This window comes from Nomascus leucogenys, chromosome 24 (assembly GCF_006542625.1).
Source record: "Nomascus leucogenys isolate Asia chromosome 24, Asia_NLE_v1, whole genome shotgun sequence".
Classification (NCBI taxonomy): Eukaryota; Metazoa; Chordata; class Mammalia; order Primates; family Hylobatidae; genus Nomascus; species Nomascus leucogenys.
The window spans coordinates 2,859,502-2,884,894 of NC_044404.1; the positions used below are offsets into that span (position 1 = coordinate 2,859,502).

General features: G+C 46.0%; 1 protein-coding gene across 4 annotated transcripts in view; it reads right to left on the reverse strand.

Annotated features, from left to right (window-relative positions):
* Nucleotides 1-25,393, reverse strand: part of GNB1 (G protein subunit beta 1) — a 107,110-nt gene that overhangs the window by 56,034 nt on the left and 25,683 nt on the right. The window contains exon 1 of one of the 4 annotated variants that reach the window (XM_030805134.1): nt 16,361-16,661. The exons of the other annotated variants lie outside the window; for them this stretch is intronic. The gene's annotated coding sequence lies outside the window, so the exon portion shown is untranslated. Of the gene's footprint in view, nt 1-16,360; nt 16,662-25,393 lie in introns of those variants that run through there. 4 annotated transcript variants of the gene reach the window in all.

Here is a 25,393-nt window from a genome sequence, read left to right on the forward strand (position 1 = left end):
GGATCTCAGTTCACTGCAACCTCCGACTCACTGGTTCCAGTGATTCTCCTGCCTCAGCCTCGAGTAGCTGCAATTATAGGCACATGCCACCACGCCCAGCCAACTTTTGTATTTTTAGTAGAGACGGGTTTTCACCATGTTGGTCAGTATGGTCTCGATCTCCTGACCTCATGATCCACCCACCTCGGCCTCCCAAAGTGCTGAGATTACAGGCACAAGCCACTGTGCATGGCCACATTTATTAATTTTTTGAGACAGATTCTCACTCTGTCACCCTGGCTGGAGTGCAGTGGCATGATCTTGGCTCACTGCAACCTCTGCCTCCCAGCTTCCAGCGATTCTCCTGCCTGAGCCTCCTGAGTAGCTAGGATTACAGGCACGCGCCATGCCCGGCTAACATTTTATTATTTATTAGTAGAGATGGGGTTTCACTGCGTTGGCCAGGCTGGTCTCGAACTCCTGACCTCACATAATCCGCCTGTTTCAGCCTCCGAAAGTGTTGGGATTACAGGCCCGAGCCACTGAGCCTGGCCTGATTTCAGAACATTTAAAGATGCTTTTGTAATCACTCCCTCAAATTAAACTATGTGAAAAGACCACTTGTGGAGGTTTCACAGGTCACCACCTGCCTATTAATTCAGTGTCTTGTGAGTCTGCAAACTCACATGCAGACATCTAGTCTGGAGTCCGGAGATGAATCAACAAACTGAAATATCTCCCAGTTGAACTGTGAATTCTAATTCATTTACTTAAAGTAGTTTCGTTTTGCAATTATGCTGCTTATGTACAAGCAAGCACGTACTTTTCTGGCAGTAAAAGTGAGTGTGGAAGGAAAACAGTTTGGCAGTTCCTCAAAAACTTAAACACAGAATTACCCCATAACCCAGCAATTCTACTCCTAGGTATATTCCCAAAAGAACTGAAAGCAGGCACTCAATGCACGTACACATTATGTTCTTAGCAGCAGTACTCAGTAGCCAGAAGAAGGCGGAGACAGCCCAAATATCCACCGAGAATGAATGGATGAATAAAATGTGGTCTATCCAAACAATGGAGTATTATTCAGCTATAAAGATAAAGGAGGCCGAGTGTGGTGGCTCACGCCTGTAATCCCAGCACTTTGGGAAGGTGAGGCGGGTGGATCACCTGAGGTCAGGAGTTCAAGACCAACCTGGCCACCCCGTCTCTACTAAAAGTACAAAAATTGCCGGGCGTGGTGGCTCATGCCTGTAATCCTAGCACTTTTGGGAGGCCAAGGCTGGTGGATCACGAGGTCAGCAGATTGAGACCATACTGGCTAACACAGTGAAACCCCATCTCTACTAAAAATACAAAAAATTAGCCGGGCATGGTGGTGGGCGTCTGTAGTCGCAGCTACTCTGGAGGCTGAGGCAGAAGAATGCCATGAACTCGGGAGGTGGAGCTTGCAGTGAGCCGAGGTCACGTCCCCGCACTCCAGCCTGGGCGGGGTGACAGAGCGAGACTCCATCTCAAAAAAAAAAAAAAAAAAAAAAAAAAAAAAAGTCCTGGTCCTGTCTCTGCTAGAACACGGACAAACCTCACAAATATGCTAAGTGACAGATGCCATACACAAAAAGCCACATACATACAACCCCATTTATGTGAAATATCCAGAACACACAAATCCAAAGAGACAGAATGCGGTGGTTGCCAGGGGCTGCATGTGTGTGCGTGTGCATGCACATGTGTGTGCAGTGGACAATTATTTAACGGGTACAGGGTTTCCTTTTGGGGTGATGAAAATGTCATGGAATTAGGTAGAGACGGTGGTTGCAACACACTGTAAATGTACTAAATGGCACCGAATCATTCACTTTAAAATGGTTTAATTTTATGTTATGTGAATTTCACCTCAGAAAAAAACGTTGGGTGTGAAAGTTAGGGCACACAGAAGTAAACAGTGAATGATGCAAACTACCCCAGACTTCATGAAGCAAAGCCTCACTCCGGGGCAAGGTCCTATGAGCACACCTGAAAGGTGCCACCAAATCAAGCTTCAAAGCATGGGTCTCAACCTCAGCACAATGAACATTTTAGGCAGGGGGTGTGTCCCCGGGGTGTGTGTGTGTGTGTGTGTGTGTGTGGTGTGTGTGTGTGTGTGTGTGTCCCCAGTAGGATATTTGGCAGCATGCCAGTAGCACTCCTTTCCCCAGCTGTAACAGCCACCTGGCGTCCTGAGGGGCAATACTGACCCCAGTTGAGAACTCTTTAACTGTCACAATTATCTCAACCACTAAATATAAATCTTTTCAAGTACTTTCCAGATCAAGGGACAGGTAGGAAGAGAAATACTACTAAGAAAAAATTACACATATTCTGCTCTATTTTATCATTATTAATTATTTTTTTGAGACAGGGTCACCCTCTGTCAGCCAGTCTGGAGTACAGTGGCACAATCACGGCTCACTGCAGCTTCGACTTCCTGGGCTAAAGTGATCCTCCTGCCTCAGCCTCCTGAGTAGCTGGGACCATAGGTGTGTGCCACCATGCTCAGCTAATTAAAAAAAAAAAAATTATTTGTAGACATGGGGTCTTGCCATACTGCGCAGGCTGGTCTTGAACTCCTGGGCTCAAATGATCCTTGCAGGTCGGCCTTCCACAGTGCTGGGACTGCAGGCATGCAGCACTGCACCCAGCTGCTCTATTTTAATGCCTAGATTGCCCTGTGGCTCAAATCATGACTCAAGATTGGAGTAGGGATGCTAAAAGTGCTATCAAATCACCTTAGCCTGGACTCACACGGAGAGTTGTCTGGACCCATTTCTGGCTAAAAACAAGATAACCCAAATGTATGCTCTTTTTCTGACTATCCAGCTCATAGAACCCCACACTTAAGGACAGGACTACTGGTCCCACAATAATGTAACCCTAAACCAGTAGCGCTACCCTTAAAGAACATCAGGAGCTGGGCTCACACCTGTAATCCCAGTGCTTTGGGAGGCCGAGGCGGGTGGATCACCTGAGGTCATGAGTTCGAGACCAGCCTGGCCAACATGGTGACACCCTCTCTATTAAAAATACAAAAATTACTGGCCGGGTGCGGTGGCTCAAGCCTGTAATCTCAGCACTTTGAGAGGCCGAGGCGGGCGGATCATGAGGTCAGGAGATCGAGACCATCCCGGCTAACTCGATGAAACCCCGTCTCTACTAAAAATACAAAAAATTAGCTGGGCGTGGTGGCGGGTGCCTGTAGTCCCAGCTACTCCAGAGGCTGAGGCAGAAGAATGGCGTGACTTCGGGAGGCGGAACTTGCAGTGAGCTGAGATCACGCCACTGCACTCCAGCCTGGGTGACAGAGTGAGACTCCATCTCAAAAAAAGTAAATAAATAAATTTAAAAAATAAAAAAATTAGCTGGGCACGGTGGCATGCACCTGTAGTCCCAGCTACTCGAGAGTCTGAGGCAGGAGAATCACTTGATCCTGAGAGGGGGAGGTTGCAGTGAGCCAAGATTGCATCACTGCACTCCAGCCTCGGTGGCAGAATGAGACTCCGTTTCCAAAAAAAAAAAAAAAAAAAAAAAAAAAAAAAAAAGATTAGGCACTTTTTCAAGGCTCTTGATAAAATCAACTGACTCTATAAAGCTAATTTAGCAATATTAAATATTAATATGACTTCTTTGTACATATATCCTAGTACTTATACTTTTATTTCAGCATTTTTCAAAATCTAGAAACGGAATCCTTGAGACATACCTAGAGAATTTCTCTACAAGCTGCATTAATATTTCTAATCAAGTAAAGGTATACTTGTGGGGGACAATTTCTTCTCTATCAACATAATCCTAAGATGGGAAGCACACATAAGCGCACCACTGGTTATCTACAATTCTGAGATCCCCAAACCAGAATAGGACACACGGGCATTAGGCAGCCTTTCTCACATTCAGGGTGAGCAGTCTTATGTTTACTACAAACTTCGGGGTATCTGATTAAAGCCTTGCTGTAAGTGTGGTGCACATGTAATATAGGTACCACTGCATCTTTCTCAACCCTGAAAAAGTCTGAATTCTGGAACACATCCAGCCCCAAGAGTTTTGCATAAAGGCCTGGGGGCTTGTAAGAAACTACTGTAAACTCCCTTCCGAATAATTCTTTAATTCAAAAACACACTGAACAACTAGAATGTGAAATAATACTGAACTTAATGACAACTCTGTATCACAGTCTTCAACTATATATGATTATACTAATAAGCAGGATAAAAACAAACTAGAAATGCCTTCTTTCAAACAAAAATTAGAGTTCAGTATCAATAAAAAGATGACAATACCTGTAAAACACAACCAACCAAAAAAAGGTCTAAAGACATCACGTTAATTTAGAGTACTCTAACTGTACAAACATGGGGGTATATTCTAAGGGCAAAGAGAGTTCTGAAATTTAAGCGCCATATTGGTGGCATAATAATGCTTAAAATAGGCTGGGTATGGTGGCTCACGCCTGTAATCCCAGCACTTTGGGAGGCTGAGGCAGGCGGATCCCGAGGTCAGGAGATGGAGACCATCCTGGCTAACAGGGTGAAACCTCATCTCTACTAAAAATACAAAAAATTAGCCGGATGTGGTGGCAGGCGCCTGTAGTCCCAGCTACTCAGGAGGCTGAGGCAGGAGAATGGCATGAACCCAGGAGGCGGAGCTTGCAGTTAGCCAAGATCGTGCCACTGCACTCCAGCCTGGGTGACAGTGCGAGACTCCGTCTCAAAAAAAATAATGATAAAATAAAATAAAAATAATAATAATGCTTAAAATATTAATATGGATATGTATACCAGAGCGAAATAAGCGAAGATATGGTTGTTATTTGGGGAGCAAGGTTCACACTGGAGGAGGGAGGCACAACACGGACTATCTGAAAGCAAGGAAAACTAAAAAGAACATATCAAAAACACACCAGCTTGAAGGAAGTCTGCTGTCCAAATTTAGGACAATCTGAGGGTCAACATGATGAACAATGGTAATGGAATATACCTTACTGGATCTAAAAAAAGAACACACAAGCACATGATCACATATAAATAAAACAGAAAAAAAAAAAAAAGGAAAAGCAAAGCTCTTCTTTACAGAGGAATGCCAATACACATAGAAGGAGTAAGATTTAGCCAGGCGCAGTGGCTCATGTCTGTAATCTCAGCAGTTTGGGAGGCCAAGGCAGGCGGATCACCCAAGCTCAGGAGTTCGAAACCAGCCAGGCCAACATGGTGAAACTCAATCTCTGTTAAAAATACAAAAATCAGCCAGGCATGGTGGCTGGCACCTGTAACCTCAGCTACTCGGGAGGCTGAGGCAGGCGAATTGCTTGAACCCAGGAGACGGAGGTTGCAGTGAGCAGAGATCATGCCACTGCACCCCAGGCTGGGAGACAAAGTGAGACTCCATCTCAAAATCAATCAATAAGAGTCTCACTGTCACCCAAGTGGGTGACAGCCTTGAACAGCTCACTGCAGCCTTGAACTCCTGGGCACAGCCATCCTCTTGCCTCAGCCCCCTAAGTAGCAAGGATTCGGGCATGTGCCACACTGCATGTCACTAAATTTTTTGTTTCTTTATGGAGAGAGGGTCTCACTAGGTGGCCCAGGCTGGTCTTGAACTCTTGGTCTCAAGCAATCCTCCTCCCTTGGCCTCCCAAAGTGCTCGGATTATAGGTATGAGCCACTGGTTCTAGCTGAAAGTGAAGGACTTAAAGCTAGAGAATTTAATGCCAGCAAAGGGTGGCTTGATGAGTTTAGAAAGAGGGTTGGCTTAAAAAATGTTAAGATAACAGGAGGAGCAGTTTCTGCCAACCAAGAGGCACCAGGGTTCCCAGATGCCATGAAGAAAATCATTGAGGAAAAGAAAATCTTCCTGAATAGGTTTTTAATGCAGACAAAAGTGCCCTATTCTGGAAAAAACTGCCACAAAGGACACTTACTAGTAAGGAAGAAAAGTGAGACCCAGCACTGAAGGCAGGCAGGGAGAGGCCAACTCTACTGCTTTGTGCAAATGCAGCCGGGTTTATGATCAGGACTGCTCTTATCTATAAAGCTGGTAACCCCTGAACCTTGAAGGGGATGAGATAAACACCAGTTGCCAGTCTCTTAGTTGTGGAACAAGACTGGGACAACAAAATCCCTTTTTCTGGATTGGTTCCATCGATGTTCTTTGCCTGCAGTCAGGAAGTACACTTTGCCAGTAAGGGATTGCCTTTTAAAGTTCTTTAGATATTGGACAATGCCCCTGGCCACTCAGAACCCCGTGAGTTCAATACTGATGGCAATGAAGTGGTCTACTTGCCCCCAAACACAGCACCTCTCCTTCAGCCTCTAGATTAGGGGGTCATAAGGACCTTTAAGGCTCATAACACACAGTACTCTACGGAAAGAATTGTCAATGCTATATAAGAGAATCCCAATAGACAGAACATCGTGTAAGTCTGGAAGGATTATCCCGCTGAAGATGCCAAGGTTGTTACAGAAAAAGCTGTGAAGGCCATGAAGCCTGAAACAATCAATTCCTGCTGGAGAGGATGATGTCCAGATGCTGCGCCTGACCTCATAGGATTTATGAGAGCCAGTCGAGGAAATCATGCAAAGACTGTGCATATGCTTTTAAAAGGGTAGGGGGGTGGGTAAGGACTTCAACATGTGGATCTTAGAGAAATTCAAGAGCTATTAGACACTACGCCAGAGGAATTAACAGAACACACCTTGACAGATGTCAGTACTTCCAAAGTGGTGCCAAACGATGAGGTAGAAGCAGTGCCAAAAACACGTGGACACTGGGCAATCTGGCAGAAGGCCCCCATTCCCCAAGACTGCACTTGACTTCTTTAGGACACAGACCTTTCATGGCACAGGAACTAAAACTAAAGCATACAATAGAAGGTTGCTATCATACAGAAACTTTTTTAGAGAAAAAAAGTTTTGAATATTTCTTCTGTCCCATTTTCTTCCTAGGGCTCCAATTATCTGTATATTAGACAGTTTGCTATTGTCTCACAACTACTAAACACTTTTTTTTGGTTTGAGATGGAGTCTTGCTCTGTACATTGGCTGAAGTACAATGGCACAATCTCAGCTCACTGCAATCCCTCCCCATGTTCAAGCGATTGTCCTGCCTCAGCCTGAGTAGCTGGGATTACAGGCGCCCACCACCACACCCAGCTAATTTTTTTTTTTTTTTTTTTCAGATGGAGTTTCTCTCTTGTTGCCCAGGCTGGAGTGCAATGGCGGGATCTTGGCTCACCACAACCTCTGCCTCCCAGGTTCAAGCAATTCTCCTGCCTCAGCCTATCGAGTAGCTGGGATTCCAGGCATGCACCATCACACCCCGCTAATTTTTTTTTTTTTAGTAGAGATGGTGTTTCTTCATGTTGATCAGGCTGGTCTCGAACTCCCGACCTCAGGTGATCCGCCCACCTCGGCCTCCCCAATGTGCTGGGATTACAGGTGTGAGCCACCGCACCCAGCCTAAATGCTATTTTTGTTCTGGTTTATTTTTTTCTGCTTGTTTCATTTTGGATTTCTATTGACCTATCTTCATTTTCACTGATTCTTTCCTATCTGCTGACAAACTCACTGAAAAAATTATTCATCTATGATGTTTTTAAAGAATCTCTAACATTTCAATTTAACTTTTTCTAGAGTTTCTGCCTCCTGAAATTCTCGATCTTTTCACAAATAATGCATGCTGTACACCTTTCTCAAACTCAATCTTTTACCAAATCTATCACAGTCATTTGAAGTCTCTGGCAGTTCCAATACCTGGGTCATCTCTGAGTTGGCTTCCATTTATTTCTCTCTTAACAAGAAATCGCTTTTTTGTGTATCTCATAATTTTTTTATTGAATATTAGACAATATTCAATAAACCCAGAATTGGGTACACCTTTTTGTCTGAGCCACTAGTGTGTGGGGATGAGGGGTTAATTCAATCTAGTCTTTAGTTGGGTTTGGATTTTATAATCCTCAGGGAAGGCTGCCTTAAACTTTGTGGCACCATGTATTTTTCTCAAAAAAATACTGGCCGGCCAGACGCAGTGGCTCACACTTGTAATCCCAGCACTTTGGGAGGCCAAGGTGGGCGGATCACGAGGTCAGGAGTTTGAGACCAGCCTGACCCAGATGGTGAAACCCCGTCTCTACTAAAAATACAAAAATTAGCAGGGCGCCGGGTGTGGTGGCTCATGCCTGTAATTCTCAGCACTCTGGGAGGCCGAGACACACGGATCACCTGAGGTAGGGAGTTTGATTTGAAACCATCCTGACCAACATGGAGAAACCACGTCTCTACTAAAAATACAAAATTAGGCCAGGCACGGTGGCTCACGCCTGTAATCCCAGCACTTTGGGAGGCCGAGGCGGGCAGATCATGAGGTCAGGAGATCGAGACTATCCTGGATAACATGGTGAAACCCCGTCTCTACTAAAAATACAAAAAAATAGCCAGGCGTGGTGGTGGGCACCTGTAGTCCCAGCTACTCGGGAGGCTGAGGCAGGAGAATGGCGTGAACCCGGGAGGTGGAGCTTGCAGTGAGCCGAGATCGTGCCACTGCACTCCAGTCTCTGGGTGACAGAGCAAGACTCCGTCTCAAAAAAAAAAATAAAATAAATAAAATAAAATAAATACAAACAAAAATACAACATTAACCAGGCGTGGTGGTGCATGCCTGTAATCCCAGCTACTAGGGAGGATGAGGCAGGAGAATCGCTTGAACGTGGGAGGTGGAGGTTGCAGTGAGCTGAGATTGTGCCATTGCACTCCAGCCTGGGCAATAAGAGCGAAACTCCATCTCAAAAAAAAAAAAAAAAAAAAAAAACTTAGCAGGGCATGGTGGCACACACCTGTAATCCCAGCTACTCGGGAGGCTGAGGCAGGAGAATCGCTTGAACCCGGGAGGCAGAAGTTGTAGTGAGCCGAGATCATGCCACTGCACTCCAGCCTGGGCAACAAAGGAAGACTGTGTCTCAAAAATTAACTAATTAATTAATTAAATTTAATTTAAAAAAATATTGGCCAAAGAGGAAACCTCACTACTCACACCTAGAGGAGGACAGAACAAAGGCAGAAAAGCGAGCCATACAACTTCTTCTGAAAGTTCAGCTTCACATGAAGATGCGAACAGTCTTGGAGGGTGCCATGAGAACAAGCCTTCACTTTATTTTGGCAGTAGAGTGAGTGAGTGTTAAACAGACATTCGGCCGGGCACAGTGGCTCACGCCTGCAATCCCAGCACTTTGGGAGGCTGAGGTGGGCGGATCACTTGAGGTCAGGAGTTTGAGACCAGCCTGACCAACACGGAGAAACCCCATGTCTACTAAAAATATGAAATCAGCCAGGCGTGGTGGCGCATGCTTGTAATCCCAGCTACTTGGGAGGCTGAGGCAGGAGAAATGCTTGAACCCAGGAGGCGGAGATTGCAGTGAGCCAAGATAGCGCCATTGCACTCCAGCCTGGGCAACAAGAGCGAAACTCCATCTCAAAAAAATAAATAAATAAAGAGACATTCACTTTACTGGAAAAAAAAAAATCAACATATTGTGATTGAATATATAAAAAGAGATGCCAAACGTTACGAGCCAGGCGTGGTGGCTCGTGCCTGTAATACCAGGGAGGATCACTTGAGGCCAGGAGTTTCAGACCAGCCTAGGCAACATAGCAAGATCCTGCCTCTCAAAATTTTTTGAGATGGCATCTTGCTCTGTCGCCCAGGCTGGAGTGCAGTGGCGCCATCTCGGCTCACTGCAAGCTCCGCCTCCCGGGTTCACACCATTCTCATTTCTCAGCCTCCCAAGTAGCTGGGACTACAGGCACCTGCCACCATGCCTGGCTAATTTTTTTTGTATTTTTAGTAGAGACGGGGTTTCACCGTGTTAGCCAGGATGGTCTCCATCTCCTGACCTCGTGACCCGCCCGCCTTGGTCTCCCAAAGTGCTAGGATTACAGGCTCCAGCCACCGCGCCCAGCCTCAAAGTATTTTTTTTAAAAATTGGCATGGTGGTGCATACCTGTAGTCCCAGCTACTCCAGAGGCTAAGATGGGAGGACTGGTTGAACCCAGGAGTTCAAGGCAGCAGCGAGCCACTGCACGTCAGCCTGGGCAACAGAGTGAGACTCTGTCTCTTAAGGAAAAAAAAAAAAAAAGTGAATGTCTTGTGCGCCTTGCTATGTACACAGGTTCTCAGCCCCTGAGTGGAGTGCAACTTATGGGCCTACCCTACACTCAGGAGCCAGCAACAGCCCCTCATCCTGCTCTCACCAACCCAGCTCCACATCTGCCACACCCAATCACGCCCCCTTCTGAACCCTCAACTGGTTCTTTTGTGGTTCTTCTCCCAAGTCGAGGATCCACTCCTTAATCCCTTTCCCTGAATGTACCCCAGTTCCTAGAAAGCTCTACGCACTGCGGCGCTCTGAGGGCTCAATCCTTTCAGATTCCACCAGTGTAAAGCAAGCCTCAGCACCCCTTTCCTTTCCAAACCCGCTGGCAGTCCCTCCCAACTCTCCTGCAGCACAGACTCAAGCCTCCGTTCCATCCCTTTCCCCTCCTGCCCCTGTGCTCCACTCCCACTGCTTCAGCCTCTTGATGGCTCACCATCTTTGCCTGGCCCGTTACTAATCTGCGTCTCTATCCCACCTCTTTTCCACTTCAATCCATCTTAACAGCACTGCCTGATTTATCTTTCTGAAGGACAGCTCTGACATGCGACTCCTCCGCTCAAAAGTCTTCAAATACTCCTCCTACGGAAAAAATCAAACTTTTTAGCCTGGCCTAATTTAAAGCTCTTACCGACTGTATTCCCAGGTACTCCTCCCCAGGGAGTCAAGTAAGCCTAGAAAGGGCCAAACGCATGGGCACAAACACCCCAGACGACTTTGGTGGTCTCTGCTGATCTCTGACCACTAGTTTCTTAAATAGAAATCCTAGAAACATGAACATATTTTTGCCTCAAAGAATGAGAGCCAATTTTTAAAGGTAAAATATCTCCCCACCAAGCAAGAAAAAAGACATGCTTCCCAAACTTAGCTTATTTCCTGCAAAAACTACAAAATATAGAAAGTACCCTGAGTTGGAAAAGTTTTTATAACCCATATTCTAAATCATCTGTGATTTAGAAAGAGAACTGGAAACAGGAATAATAGAAACTATGTCTTCAGGCTATTTAGAATGACACAGTGCTCTGTAAACCTCAGCTAACATCTAGGTTTGTTATGTGGTCACTGTGAGAAAAGCATCTTGTGAGCCTACTCTGGTGCCAGGCACCAGTTTAGGTCAGAGTAAAGTAAGCACAAATATTTACTTGGAGTCTGAGTACATATATAGCCGTATTATATAACAACATGAAAATAGGAGATAAAAGTTTCAATTGTTGATAAAACATTTAACAATAAAGTGGCCTCAATATCTGGGTTAGTATTTGTATGGCTTCATTCATTCACTCAACAACGACCTGCCCATCTCCAATCATGTGCCAGGCACCACAGCTCAGGGGAGTCCGCAGGAAACAAGACACGGCACTTGCTGTTCCAGAACTTGCTTGTTGGTCGAGGAAGGCATTAAGCGAACGGTGCAAGTCTTTATTTTGATACATCAACTGCTATCCATTGCTAAGGAAACATAAAACTACGTAAGAAGGGGAAACAGGTGAGATGGGGGGGTCTCTCTTAGAAGGTGGCCAGAGAAGGCCACTCTGGTGTGGAGAAATCTGAGTGGGGTCCCAAGGAGAGGGTGAACAGGTATAAAGAGTCCCTGAGATTCTGACTTATTCCTACTAGTCAAGATTTCTTACCTGCTGAAACACCGACAAAGCCTGCCACTTCTACCTCTGAACATGAGAGACAAATTAACTTTATTGTCTCCATCCTGGAATGTTCAGTCCAACTGCTATCCTTCTCTTAAACTCTGACAGTACAAAAAAGCTCAGTCATAAAAAAAAGGTAGAGGAAGGGGATCACAATGAAGCAGCAGAAACACCGCAAGAGGGACTCACTACAAAACCTGTTTTAAGGAAGACAGATACATCTCCTGTTAGTCCCAGACATTCCTTCCTAAGTAAGCTTTTAAACTGGGCGCATTGACTCATGCCTGTAATCCCAACTACTAGCGAGGCTGAGGAAGGAGGATTGCCTAAGCCCAGGAGTTGGAGGCCAGAATGGATAATATAGTAAGACGTCATGTCTTAAAAAAATTAAAAAGTGCAGTGGCTCACACCTCTAATCCCAGCACTTTGGGAGGCCGAGGCAGACGGATCACCTGAAGCCAGGAGTTCAAGATCAGCCTGGCCAATATGGTGAAACCCCGTCTCTACTAAAAATACATCCGGGCATGGTGGCTCACGCCTGTAATCCCAGCACTTTGGGAGTCCAAGGCAGGTGGATCACGAGGTCGGGAGTTCAAGACCAGCCTGGCCAAGATGGTGAAACCCCGTCTCTACTAAAAATACAAAAATTAGCTGGGTGCAGTTGCAGTCACCTGTAATCCCAGCTACTTGGGAGGCTGAGGCAGGAGAATTGCTTGAACCCTGGAGGCAAAGGTTACAGTGGGCCGAGATCACTCCACTCACTCCAGCCTGGGCAACAGGGCAAGATCCTATCTCAAAAAAAAAAAAAAAAAATAGCTGAGTGTGGTGGTGGGCGCCTGTAATCCCAGTTACTTGGGAGGCTGACAAGAGAATCACTTGAACCGGGGAGGTGGAGGCTGCAGTGAGGTGAGATCGCCCCCACTGCACTCCAGCCTGGGCGACACAGCAAGACTCTGTCCAAAAAAAAAAAAAAAAAAAAAAAAAGAAAAGAAAAGAAAAGAAGAAAGAACCCAAATTCCATCCAAGTTAACCAGCAATGACTTAAAAAGCAAGCAAAACAATAACTCCCGGCCAGGCACGGTGGCTCACGCCTGCAATCCCAGCACTTTGGGAGGCCGAGGCGGGTGGATCACGAGGTCAGGAGAGCGAGACCATTCTGGCTAACACAGTGAAACCCCGTCTCTACTAAGAATACAAAAAAATTAGCCGGGCAAGGTGGCGGGCGCTTGTAGTCCCAGCTACTCGAGAGGCTGAGGTGGGAGAATGGCGTGAACCCCAGGGGGCAGAGCCTGCAGTGAGCCGAGATCGCACCACTGCACTCCAGCCTGGACGACAGCAAGACTCTGTCTCCAAAAAAAAAATAATAAAAAAATAACTCCCATAAAAGGAAAAAACACTAAGCCACTGTTTTCCAGTGAGTGTTTTCCATCAGAGTAACCTGGGGAAAGAGAGACACCTGGTGTTTGCTTCCTTGGCTATTTCAAGGAGGAGACAATACACTGTCTACAGAACTAGATGCTATGACCTTCTTAACCTAAGAGTGAAGTTGACAGCACTGATCTGGGGAAGATGATAAGCGGGGAGCTCAGGGCAGGGCCCTTTACCTTTTCACCACTGTGTTCTCAGGACTCATGGCGTAAAGCAGCCTCCCAAATTTTTTTAATCAATGGACTTTCTTCTTCTCCTCCTTTTTTAAGAGATGGGGATCTTGCTCTGTGACCCAGGCTAGAGTGCAGTGGTACCATCATAGCTCACTACAGCCTCAGATTCCTGAGCTCAAGCATCCTCCTATCTCAATCTCCTGAGCAGCTGGGACTAAAGACATGTGCCATCACGCCTGGCTAACTTTTATATTTTCAGAGATGGGTCTGGTCTCGCTACATTGCCCAGGCTGTTTTCAAACTCTTAGCCTCAAGTGATCCTCCTGCCACAACCTCCTGAATAGGGCTTTCTTTTTTTAAATTAGACATGGGGTCTTGCTATGTTGCCCAGGCAGATCTCCAACTCCTGGGCTCAAGCGATCCTCCCACCTTGGTCTCCCAAAGTGCTGGGATTACAGGCATAAGCCACTGCACTGGGCTGGAATTTCTTTCTTTCTTAAGACAGTCTCGCTCTGTCGCCAGGCTGGAGTGCAGGGGCGTGATCTCAGCTCACCGCAACCTCCACCTCCTGGGTTCAGGTGATGCTCCTGCCTCAGCCTCCCGAGTAGCTGGGACTACAGGCACGCGCCAGGACGCCCAGCTAACCTTTGTATTTTCAGAAGAGACGGGGTTTCACCATGTTGGCCAGGATAGTCTCCATCTCTTCACCTTGTGATCCGCCTGCCTTGGCCTCCCAAAGTGCTGGGATTACAGGCATGAGCCACTGCGCCTGGCCTAGAATTTCTTAATGTTCCTCTCTCCCCCTCCACAATCCCACCTAATGTAGCAATTAACAGTTTGGTGATATGCTGGGACAACCAAGAATGTTAATTTCTGACGACAGTTGATATTTCATTTAAAATCAAAAATAATATTAATTCAGAAGGCCCAAGAAAAAGGCTCTTGTACTGTTCACTCTTCTGAGGGAAGTATCCTACAAAACAGTAATACGGTAAAGACATTCAGAAGAGCCCAGGTACATGGAGAGCATAGTATGATTTTAATCACTTCAGATATTTTCACCAGGTAATTAAATTCGCTGTCCAATCATCTGTCTCAAAATCCTGCTTATTAATGAGAACCCTTAATGGGAAATTTGGTATTAACTACATCTTTTAGGAAATCGTTAATTCTAGAAATGGAAAATTAAAACTACTCCTGACTTCACTTTACCCTCACTTCAAAAGTCTACCTAGTTTAGCCAAGGCTCTCACTGGGAAGTAGGGAGAGGAGGAATATGAGAGGTCCCAGGGAAAATAAACTGGAAACGTGAAAGTGGAAAGAGGAACCAAGAACCCAGTCTCAGATGGCTCTTAGGGCTGGCTGGCTCCTCTCTCTCTCCTTCTGGTGTGCTTTCTCTGCTCCTCTGTGAATCTCTCTCTTAACCAATCACTGTCATCTTGTACAGGGTCCTAGGATTCCACATCACAGCAATCATCACATGTCAGCCATGTCTCTGTCTCCAGAGTCTCCTCTGCACCAACTCATTCCCTCACTGTCTACAGGCCAGGTGGCTGGTGCACTGTGGAACTGGGGAGGATACAGCAAGTCCTGTGGACAGCTGCCCTTGCCAAAGGGACAATGGGTGGAGTGCCTGAGAAAGGAACATGGGTAGGCCAAGCAATGACGATATCTTTAACACGGGAACAAACTTCTCTGTATGTGCACTTATAAGGCCGGGCGCAGTGGCTCACTCCTGTAATCCCAGCACTTTGGGAGGCCGAGATGGGCGGATCACGAGGTCAGGAGATCGAGACCATTCTGGCTAACACAGTGAAACCCTGTCTCTACTAAAAATACAAAAAAAAATTAGCTGGGCGTGGTAGCAGGCGCCTGTAGTCCCAGCTACTCGGGAGGCAGAGGCAGGAGAATGGCATGAACCCGGGAGGCAGAGCTTGCAGTGAGCCGAGATCGCGCCACTGCACTCCAGCCTGGGGGACAGAACGAGACTCTGCCTCAAAAAAAAAAAAATAAATAAAATAAAATACATGTGCACATATAGCAGTACCCCCATATCTGAGAAGGACATGCTCCAAGACTCCCAGGGGATGCCAGAAACTGTGGATAGTACCACACGTTATATAGACTACATTTTTTCCTTTATGCTGTATTTTTTCCTATACAAGTGATAGGAACTTAATCCTGTAACAAAGTTTTATTTATAAATTAGGCACAGTAAGAAATTAACAATAACAACTAATAATCAAGCAGAACCACCATAACATACCGTAATAAAAGTTATGGGAATGTGGTCTCTCTCGTACTGTACCGTGATATTTTAAGAGGCCATACCTCAAAAGACAAGGCCACGGGTACAGGGGCTACTGCAATTCTTCCTTCTGGCACTGCACTAGCTGAGGACATGCCATAAAGCAGCACACATGGATCCATAATGGAGAATCCAGAACAATTCCAGTCCCCAAAACACACAAAATAAAAACACAACTGCACAGTCACTGGTGTTTTTTCTCTCCTTTAAAAGCATTCATGAATATCCCCACTGTCTTATCTGCCTACTATGTCAAAAACAGGAGAGAAGGCCATGGCCAGAATCATCATGGACATCTAATAAAGGCAGTCACTTGTTATTTTGACAAGTCATTTGTTTTCAGTTCATCTGTCGCATCTGTCAAGAAAAACACAGACTGTCTTCTAAAAGTCTGTTTTTAACTATTTTATTTTTTTTGAATGACAAATTCCACTTGCACCACAGAAGCCATATTATGCATGTTGGAGAGGCCCCTTTGTGGTCCCCCATCCCTGGGTTCTTCCTGGGCATCCTATGGCCTCCTCTCTGGTGACAGGCAGCACCCCGAAGACTTAATTTGGATTCTTAAAAAGGGACACATCCCTCCTTCCACCCTTGTCCAGGTACTTCCAGAGGGTGGGTCCCCTTCTCATGGGAATATAGTACCCCCACTCACCAGACCACAGTGGTGAGTCCAGCCCAGACTGTGAGCCATGAAAGCCTCAGCTCCCAAAACAAACGACAAGATGCCAGGGACACTGCAGCCATCTCAGAGGACACCGAAAGACATTTTAAAGCCAAGGGAAGCACAGCAAAACAGCAGCTGCTGGACACCAAGGGAGCCACAGCTCGAGGGGGTTCGTGCTCCAACAGCAGATGGCGCTACACCCTTCCCAATGACGTCACATCCTAATAAAGCCCTGTTTGCAGTGGCTGATGTGATAAAAAAGCAAGCTCTGCATGAAATCAACATGGAACAGGAAACAAGGGGTGGGGTGGGGCGGAGTCCAATCTGATTCTGAAGTTTGAGAAGCTGTACAACCCATTAGCAATTGTGGCTATTTAAAAATAAAATATAGTTTCCTTCAATTTATGGGTATTCATTCCTTTTTTTTTTTTTTGGAGGCAGAGTTTCACTTGTTGCCCAGGCTGGAATGCAATAGCGCGATCTCAGCTCACTGCAACCTCCACCACTCAGGTTCAAGCAATTCTCCTGTCTCAGCCTCCCAAGTAGCCAGATTAGAGGCATGCACCACCAAGCCCGGCTAATCTTTGTATTATTAGTAGAGACAGGGTTTCACAATGTTGGCCAGGCTGGTCTCGAACTCCTGACGTCAAGTGATCCACTCGCCTGAGCCTCCCAAAGTGCTGGGCTTACAGGCATGAGCCACCATGCCCCGACGGGTATTAGTTTTCAAATGGCTACCCTAACTTCCTAGGACATAAATAGTTAAGCTGTTTAGATGGAAAGATTCAATAAAGCGCTGGGCGTGGTGGCTCACATGAGCCTGTAATCCCAGCACTTTGAGACCAGCCTGGAAAACATGGGGAGATCTCGTCTCTTAAAGCAAACAAAAAGATTCAATAAAGGGAATCTCAGATATGTATTGTGGCCTAAAGGCACTGTGAATACCCGGAGACATAAAGGTGCCATGAATCTGCCCTCAGGGATGAGACGCCAACAGAGACTGATTGGCAGAGGTGGGGGAGGAAAGAAAATGGAAAGGAAGGGAGAGCAGGGTAAACTAAAGGAGAGAAAAGAGGAGAGGAAGGAGAAGTGAGGTGGGGGAGAGGGGTGGGAAAGAAGAGGCAGGCAGGCCGGGCGCGGTGGCTCATGCCTGTAATCCCAGCACTTTGGAAGGCCGAGGCGGGCGGATCACGAGGTCAAGAGATCAAGACCGACCATCCTGGCCAACACAGTAAAACCCTGTCTCTACTAAAAATACAAAAAAGTTGTAAGGAAGGGATCCATTTTCAGTTTTTGTTGTGGGGTGGGGGGAGCAGAGAGGGAAAGCATTAGGAGATATACTTAACGTAAATGTAAATGACCAGTTAATAGGTACAGCACACCAACATGGCACATGTATACATATGTAACAAACCTGCATGTTGTGCACATGTACCCTAGAACTTAAAGTATAACAAAAAAAGTAAACAAGAAGTAAAAAATAGCAACCATAAAAAGGAATGAAAGCATGTCCTTTGCTGCAACATGGATGCAGCTGGAGGCCATTATCCTAAGTGAATTAACACAGGAACAGAAAACTGAATACCACATGTTCTCATTTATAAGTGGGAGCTAAACATCAGGGACTTGTGGACATAAAGATGGCAAAAATAGACACTGGGGACTATTAGGGGCATGACAGAGGGTGGCAAGAGTTGGAAAACTGACTGTTGGGTACTATGCTTAGTACCTGGGTGATGGGATTACTCATACCCAAACCTGAGCATCATGCAACATAACCAGGAAATAAACCTGCACATGCAACCCTGAATCTAAAATAAAAGTTGAAAAAATTAATCAAAAAATAAAAATAAATAAAAATAAAAAATACCAAAAAAAATAAAACTGGCCAGTCATGGTGGCGGGCACCTGTAGTCCCAGCTACTTGGGAGGCTGAGGCAGGAGACTGGCGTGAACCTTGGAGGCGGAGCTTGCAGTGAGCCAAGATCACGCCACTGCACTCCAGCCTGGGCGACAGAGCAAGACTCCATCTCCAACAACAACAAAAAAAAAAAGAGGGAGGAAGAGTCCCCACAAACCGACCACACTGCAGCTCAGATCTAAATCCACCCCAAACGCCTCACCTACTGCTCTGCCCCTCCACTTTGCAGTAGGCTGTTAACACACTACACGCTCATCAAAAATGGGAACTGACACTTTGGGAGGCCGAGCTGGACAGATCGCTTGAGGTCAGGAGTTTGAGACCCACCTGACCAACATGGCTAAACTCCATGTCTACTAAAAATACAAAAATTAGCTGGGCATGGTGGCACAAGCCTGTAGTCCCAGCTACTTGGGAGGCTGAGACAGGAGAATCCCTTGAACCTCAGAGGCAGAGGTTGCAGTAAGCCAAGATGCTGCCACTTGCACTCCAGCCTGGGCGACAGAGCGAGACTCCGTCTCACAAAAAAAAAAAAAAAAAAAAAAAAAAAAAAAAAAAAAAGGAATTGACTTCCCAATCTTTGTGTCTCAGAACAAAACCCAGCACAGCTGGGCACAGTGGCTTATGCCTATAATCCCAACATTGTGGGAGGCTGAGGCAGGGAGACTGCTGGAAGCCAGGACTTAGAGCCCAGTCTGGGCAACATAAAGAGTCCTCATCTCCACACATAAAAAAAAATTTAAAAAAAATTAACTGGGCATGGTGCTGCACATCTGTAGCTGAGGTAGGAGGATCACTGAGCCTCAGAGGTCAAGGCTACAGCAAGCTATGATCCCACCGCTGCACTCCAGCCTGAGTGACAGAGCAAGACCCTGTGTACTGTCTCAAAAATAAAAAATAAACCAGCAGGAACTCAGTAACTGCTTATTGAAAGGCATCCCTCAAGGGAAGCAGGATTGGCAAGCAGCCTTGAAGACAGACATCTCAGAGATTTTATATCCTCAAGGGGTTGGGGGTTGGTGGTGGGGGAGGAGTTAAGGAGGGGCAGGAAAGGATATAAGTAAGAGACACAGGTCAGAGCTGGAAGCAGCCCTGAAGGAGGCTTCAATCTGTGGCTAAAACAGAGAGCTGGTGCTGAGGCTCCAGTAAGAGCTCAAACTGGACCCTCCAAGCAACACAGACAGCACTGGAAACATTCACCAGAGAAGCCCCAGGACACATCTCTGGGGTATTCAGCTCAAAATGTGAAACCTGAATCCCCCCATGAGGCAGCCACCAGACCCAAAGTGAGGGATGCCCTACAGGATAACTGGCCTGTACTCTTTAAAACCTCAAGGGAGGCCGGGCGCAGTGGCTCACGCCTGTAATCCCAGCTACTCGGTAGGCTGAGGTAAAAGAATCGCTTGAGCCCCGGGGGACGGAGGTTGCAGTGAGCTGAGATCGCACCACTGCACTCCAGCCTGGGCGACAGAGTGAGACTCCATCTCAAAAAAAAAAAAAAAAAAAAAAAAAAGGCCGGGCGTGGTGGCACACACCTGTAATCCCAGCTACTCGGGAGGCTAAGGCAGGACAATCATGTGAACCCAGGAGATGAAGGCTGCAGTGAGATTGTGCCACTGCACTCCATCCTGGGTAACAGAGTAAAACCTTGTCAAATAAATAAATAAATAAGTAAAGTGTATGTGTTAGGAGAGCAACATGGCAGTCCCATGTTCAATGAATCAGAGGATTAAGAGCCACTATGTAACTCCTGGGACCTCCTCTTCAGAGGCTTGTCAGGTCAATTAGGAGATGATTACAACTGTCTAAGTGAGAAGTCCACCCATTAACTTCTCCCCCCACTGAGTGAGCCACACCATCAGTTTCCTAAGTCTACTACCCGGTAGTGTAAAGTATTTCATTTTTATTAAATCTTTTTTTTTTTTTTTTTTTTTTTTTGAGACAGAGCCTCATTCAGTGGAGCGGCACAATTACGGCTCACTGCAGACTTGACCTCCTGGGCTCAAGCAATCCTCCCACCTCAGCATCCCAAGTAGCTGGGACTACAAGCCGTGCTCTGATGCCCCCTAATTTTTGTAGAGACAGGGTTTCCCCATGTTGCCTAGGCTGGTCTCCAGCTCCTGGGCTCAAGCAATCGGCTGCCTTGACCTCCCAAAGTGTTGGGACTACAGGCACAATCCACTACACCTGGCCAGTACTTTATTTGTATGGAAGCAGAACCAATAGACCCAGCAGAAAGGTAAGGAAGCTGAGGAGGGCTCCTCGGTAAGGTATTACACGTAGGCATCACACCTTGGAGACTCTTAGGAAATACCACGGAGGAGGCAAGGTGGCTGAATTTGGACTGCAGTGGTGCTGAAGTCCACACAAATAACTGCCATACACACATAAGAGGGAAAAACAAACCTCGTTCAGCCCCACGCCAGGCCACATCCCTCTACCTAAGAGCACAGTGCTAGACTCAGGCTGAATGTGTCTGACCCTCAGCACTGTGGACACTGGGGTCATCCTGGGTGCTGCAGGGTGTTGAACAGCATCACTGGCGTCTGTTCATCAGGATGAACAGAATCCTTGGTCACTACCCCTCTTCAGCCATAAGTCTACAAATGGGCTGTAGAGGTTTTCCAACCAAACAAATGAGTAACAGAGGTTCAGATGGGCAAGTTGTGAGGTGGTGATGGCTAGAAATGGAAACAGTGAGGGCCACACAGAAACAAAGAAAAGAAAATAAGTGACAACACCCAATCATGTAAGCTATGCAATTTATAGCCAACCTGAGTAATATGTGAGATAATTTGACTGATTTTAGAGCCTTATCTCCCAAAGAAACCTGGCCAATTCAGAAAAGCACTGTCATCCCTTGCCCACCGTGGCTGCTGCCACAGAAGGGGTTTGGGAGTGGGGAAAACACACCCCAGACATTGCAAAGCGTCAACAAAGCCCTTTACTGAAATGTCTACTTAGGAGACCTAACTAACTGCCTTTCTATGGCTAAACCTACAGTGCTTAGGTTCTACCACCTTCTACAGGCTGTTACTCTGTTAACTATAAAAGAACATAAAAAAACAAAAACCCACAGGACTCACTCTTCATCCACAAACAGCTCATTTTAAGATCTTCTTCGGCATACCACCACAAAGGAATTCTCCTTCCAAGGTTCTTTTAGTGAGCAAACACCCAAATTTCAGATATCACACACAGTAAGATTCCAAAGGAGATTTAAGTTGGAAAAATTCAGAAAACCTACCTACCTATGCTTAAGCACAGAATCCCCACTCTCAGTGTAGTATATGGTAGCACATAATTGATAACAAATTTTTTTAAAGAATAGGACAGAACAGTATTTCTGTGGGAGGTGGTGTTGCACAGGGACTGAAAACAAGAGGTTCTGGGCCAGGCACACTGGCTCACGCCTGTAATCCTAAAATTTTGGAAGGCCAGGGCGGGTGGATCCAGTTTGGGCAACATAGTTGGACCCTGTCTCTACAAAACAAAAAAACAAAATTTAAAAAATTTGCCAGGCAGTCAGGAGCAGTGGCTCACACCTGTAATCCCAGCACTTTGGGAGGCCGAGGCAGGTGGATCACGAGGTCAGGAGTTCAAGATCAGCCTGGCCAAAATGGTGAAACCCCATCTCTACTAAATATACAAAAAAAATTAGCCAGGCGTGGTGGCAGGCACCTGTAATCCCAGCTACTCAGGAGGCTGGGGCAGAGAGTTGCTTGGGAGGCGGAGGTTGCAGTGAGCCAGGATCGTGCCACTGCACTCTAGCCTGAGCGACAGAGCAAGACTCTGTCTCAAAAAAAAAAAAAAAAAAAAACTATTCTTACCTCCTGGGCCACAGAAAGAGATGGCAAGCTGTAGCGTGGCAACTTCTGGCTCATAGCATAGGGCCTAGCACACAGTAGGTAGTTAAAACAGCCGCAATGATACTGGCTTCTCCCACTATCATCACAAGTTATTCCCTCTGGCCGACCCATCCTGTCGATTACCACCTGGCCTGTAGGTTAACTTCATGTAGCCAATTCTGTGCCATGAGGAGCATGTTCCCACCTAACAGAAACCTGACACTCCTGCACCCCAGGAAGTACATTTTTGAGTCTTTAAATCAAACTATATAATCTTGCCAAAGAACTCTGAAAAACCCAGTATACGAAAGACTTTTTCCACAAGTTTGTACTCTGAGTAAAATTCTTTGTTCTGCAATTTATAACTAAGAGGTTATATTTTAGTTGCTCATCTCCCAACACCTTTTACTCACTGCATCTTAGAGTGCTCACTTACAGCTGCTGATGCACATCTCCTCTTTCACAAGACGTGAAGGTTTCATCAGCTACAATTAGCTTAACCAATTACATTTTACTTGGCCTTTGGTTTTGCCTGATTGCCTTGTACGGAGTTATGAAGAGTATTGTTATCTAATATCTGTTATAAAAACTACCAGGCCACGCCAGGCGCGGTGGCTCATGCACCCAGCACTTTGGAAACCTGAAGCAGGCGGATCACAAGGTCAGGAGATCAAGACCATCCTGGCTAACATGGTGAAACCCCATCTCTACTAAAAATACAAAAAATTAGCCGGGCGTGGTGGCAGGCGCCTGTAGTCCCAGCTACTCGGTAAGCTGAGGCAGGAGAATGGCGTGAACCAGGGAGGCAGAGGTGGCAGTGAGCCGAGATCGTGCCACAGAACTCCAGCCTGGATGACAGAGTGAGACTCCATCTCAAAAAAAAAAAACCAAACAAACAAAAAAAAAACCAGGCCACGCACTGTGGCTCATGCCTGTAATCCCAGCACTTTAAGAGGCCGAGGTGGGCGGATCACAAGGTCAGGAGATCGAGACCATCCTGGTTAACACGGTGAAACCCCATCTCTACTAAAAATACAAAACATTGGCTGGGCGTGGTGGCGGGCGCCTGTAGTCCCAGCTACTCGGGAGGCTGAGGCAGGAGAATCGCTTGAACCCGGGAGGCAGAGGTCGCAGTGAGCCAAGATTGTGCCACCACACTCCAACCTGGGCAACAGAGTGAGACTCCATCTCAAAAAGAACTATCAGATTACAGTTATGTTATGTTGACAATACCAGCATTCAAAAACCAGTGACAAGATACAGCAAAAAACATGACTACAAGGTCTATGAAACAGCAGACTACAGTACCTAAAAAGGCAGATTTAAACAAATTCCTGTAATGTGCTCATTTCAGTCATGCTAACTTTGAGAAAGCTTTTAAAACTTTTAAATGTAAATTATCTACTTTCACATTTCTTCCAAAATGAAAAATACCTCCTTTTTTCTGTCACTGACTTTGGCGAATTTTCCAAAAAATAAGGAGAAAACAGTTTTTTGTTTTTTTTTTTTTGGTTGTTGTTTTTTGAGACCACGCCTGATCTCGAAAACAGTATTTTTTTTTCTTTTTGAGAATTTCACTCTTGTTGCCCAGGCTGCAGCACAGTGGCGCAATGTTGGCTCACTGCAACTTCCGCCTCTGAGGTTCAACTGATTCTCCTGCCTTGGCCTCCCAAGTAGCTGGGATTACAGGCATGCACCACCACGGCCAGCTAATTTTTTCTATTTAGTAGAGAGACAGGATTTCACCATCTTGGTCAGGCTGGTCTCAAACTCCTGACCTCAGGTGATCCATCCGCCTTGGTCTCTCAAAGTGCTGAGATTACAGGCGTGAGCCACGGCGCCAGCCAGAAAACAGTATCTTAAAACAGTATGTTCCTTTCCTCCATTCACTCCATGAGATACCACGTTTCACAGGGATGTCTTCCAGACTTTTTTTGATACATATGTGCATAATTTTTCACAAGTCAATCAAATGATACCATATTTCTCGAACTATACGTATTCAAAATGCCCAACCATTTACTGTATTATGGTCATCTCTCCATGCCAATAAAGAAAGGCCACCTTAAATCTTTTTAACAACTGCACAGTACGTCATTCCAAGTCTGCCTTAATTTAACCAATCTCTATTGATGGACATTTAGATTCATCCAGGGGTGTCCAATCTTTTGGCTTCCCTGGGCGACATTGGAGGAATTGTCTTGAGCCACACATAAAATACACTAACACTAACTAGTAATAGCTGATGAGCTTTAAAAAAAAAAAAAAAAAAAAAAAAAAAAACGCTAAAAAAATCTTGGCCGGGCGCGGTGGCTCAAGCCTGTAATCCCAGCACTTTAGGAGGCCAAGGCGGGCGGATCACGAGGTCAGGAGATCGAGATCATCTTGGCTAACACGGTGAAACCCCATCTCTATTAAAAATACAAAAATTCAGCAGGGCGAAATGGCGGGCACCTGTAGTCCCAGCTACTCGGGAGGCTGAGGCAGGAGAATGGCGTGAACCCCAGGAGGCGGAGCCTGCAGTGAGCCAAGATCGCGCTACTGCCCTCCAGCCTGGGCGACAGTGAGACTCCGTCTCAAAAAAAAAAAAATCTCAATGCTAGGCTGAGTGCAGTGGCTCACGCCTGTAATCCCAGCACTTTGGGAGGCTGAGGTGGGCAGGTTGCCTGAGGTCAGGAGTTCGAGACCAGCCTGGCCAACATGGCGAAACCCCATCTCTACTAAAAATACAAAAATTAGCCAAGCGTGGTGGTAGGCGCCTATAATCCCAGCTACTTGGGAGGCTGAGGCGGGAGAATTGCTTCAACCTGGGAGGTGGAGGTTGCAGTGAGCCAAGATCAGGCCACTTCATCCCAGCCTGGCAAGAGCGAAACTCCACCAAAAAAAAAAATTTTTTAAGAAAGTTTACAAATTTGTGTTGGGCTGCAACACAGCCCACAGGCCTCAGGTTGGACAAGCATGACTAGGCATTCATACAACAAATATTTATTGAGACCTACTATGTACCAGGCACTGTCAGAGGATATATCAGGAAATAAAACATGAAGTTCTCTACCCTCATGGAGCTTATATTTTAGTGGCTACTGACAATTTTTTGCTTTTATACCAAAAATTCTAGCTGGGAGTTTTTGAGCACTGACTGTCTTAAATATTTTGCTTTTATAACTAATTTTATAATAAGCATTCTCTTATTTCTTCCTTTGGATACATTTCTAAAAATAGACTTGCTGGAACAATTTATTTTAGAAATGC